This window comes from Suricata suricatta, chromosome 12, assembly GCF_006229205.1.
Source record: "Suricata suricatta isolate VVHF042 chromosome 12, meerkat_22Aug2017_6uvM2_HiC, whole genome shotgun sequence".
Taxonomy (NCBI): domain Eukaryota; kingdom Metazoa; phylum Chordata; class Mammalia; order Carnivora; family Herpestidae; genus Suricata; species Suricata suricatta.
In genome coordinates this window covers 6,407,250-6,409,115 of record NC_043711.1, presented here as the reverse complement: position 1 = coordinate 6,409,115, position 1,866 = coordinate 6,407,250, and the positions used below count along the sequence as shown (strand labels likewise).

At 47.7% G+C, this 1,866-nt stretch overlaps 1 protein-coding gene across 3 annotated transcripts in view; it reads left to right on the top strand.

Moving 5' to 3' along the window:
* Nucleotides 1-851: 851 nt before the first annotated feature.
* The window catches only part of LOC115273226 (zinc finger protein 883-like), a 24,142-nt gene continuing 23,127 nt past the window's right edge, over nucleotides 852-1,866 (top strand). For all 3 annotated transcript variants that reach the window (XM_029916208.1, XM_029916209.1, XM_029916206.1), the window contains exon 1: nucleotides 852-870. The gene's annotated coding sequence lies outside the window, so the exon portion shown is untranslated. The remainder of the gene's footprint in view (nucleotides 871-1,866) is intronic.

Here is a 1,866-nt window from a genome sequence, read left to right as displayed (position 1 = left end):
ATGTTTTATTTATTTTTGATACAGAGAGAGACAGAGCATGAGAGGGGGAGGGGCAGAGAGAGGAGATACAGAACCAGAAAGCAGGCTCCAGGCTCTGAGCTAGCTGTCAGCACAGAACCCGATGCGGGACTCGAACCCACGAATGTGAGATCTGACCTGAGAGCCGAAGTCGGAGGCTTAACCGACTGAGCCACCCAGGCACCCCTGGAGACAACATTTTGAGAACCACTGCTTTAGACTTCCTACTTAAATAACCTAGGACTAACTCTACATGGGAAACATACTAATAATAGTAGTAGTAGTAGTAGTAGTAGTAGTAGTAGTAGTGGTAGTAAATGGCCCCCTTTTCTCCAGAACTTACAAGAGATTTCTGTATCTCCGATATGGCCCCACAGAAGACCCCAGGTGTTGATGGAAGATACGAATGTTGAAGACAAATTGACCTTTGAGAATTTCAAGGAGACAGTTACGTGTGGAGTTTCTGGACAAGACACATTTTCTAAGACGTAACAGGGTCTTCCTTCCTGGTCCGGTAGGTGTGATATTGTGTTGATGGGAGCAGGCAGTCTATTTACAATCTGTTTTCTGTCCCTAGAGGCCTCATCTCCAAAGCTCCTTGTTAGCCAATCTTCATTCCAATCTAATTCCTACCTGCAGCAGGAGGGAGGAAACTAATGGCTTGCTAGTTACCTGCCAGGGGCGTAAGGCATTTGCCCTTTCCCTCTCCTGCCTCTTCTGTTCCAGAGTTGAAGCTCACAGTCTAGGGCTGATGAAGATGCCCCAAAGCACAGTCACCATTCACCACGTACCACTCGCTTTTCCGGGAGGCACTTTGCCACAACCCAGCCATTCCTGATGGTCTTCATGGAGGTTGCCAGTTAATTCTTTAAAAAAAATTTTTTTTATCTTTATTTATTTGAGGAGAGAGAGAGAGGGAGAGGTGAGTGGGGGAGGGGCAGAGAGAAAGACACAAAATCTAAAGCAGGTTCCAAGGGTCTGAGCTGTCAGCACTGAGCTGGATTCGGGGCTCAAACCCATGAACTGTGAGATCATGACCTGAGCCAAAGTCAGTTTACCGACTGAGCCCCCTCCAGCCCCCCCTCCCCCGGCGCCCCACAACAGCAACTCTTAATTGGCACAAGTTTAACTCATAACAATCCTTTTTATTTTAAGTTTATTTATTTTGAGAGAGAGGAGGGAGAGGGAGAGAGAGAGAGAATCCCAAGTAGGCTCTGCATGATCAGTGCAAAGCCTGACACGGGACTTGAATTTATGAGTCTATGAAGTCATGACCTGTAGAAACCAAGAGTTGGATGCTTAACAACTGAGCCACCCGGGTGCCTGGTAACTTTTTTTTTTAAGGGCACTTTAAAGTTAGTAAGGAGTGGCTTTTTTCCCTTAATGTTTTCTTTCTTTATTTATTTATTGAAGAGACCGAGAGACAACGTGAGCAGGAGAGGGTCAGAGAGAGAGGCAGACAGAATCTGAAGACAGATTCTGAGCTAGCTGTCTGCACAGAGCCTGGAGTGGGGCTGGAACCTACAAACCGTGAGATCATGACCTGAGCCAAAGCCAGACGCTCAACCGACTGAGCCACCCAGGCGGCCCTGTAAGATTTTATTTTTAAGCAATCTCTCCACCCAGCGTGGGGCTCGAACTCAAAACCGAGAGTCGCCTGGTCTGCTGACTGAGCCACCCAGGCGCTGCCAGAAAGACTTTCTCTTCTTTTTTTTCTTTTTCTTTTTTAAAATGTTTCTTTATGGGGCGCCTAGGTGGCTCAGTCGGTTAAGTGCACCGGCTTTGGCTCAGGCCATGATCTCACGGTTCGTGGGTTCGAGCCCCGTGTTGGGCTCTGTGCTGACAGCT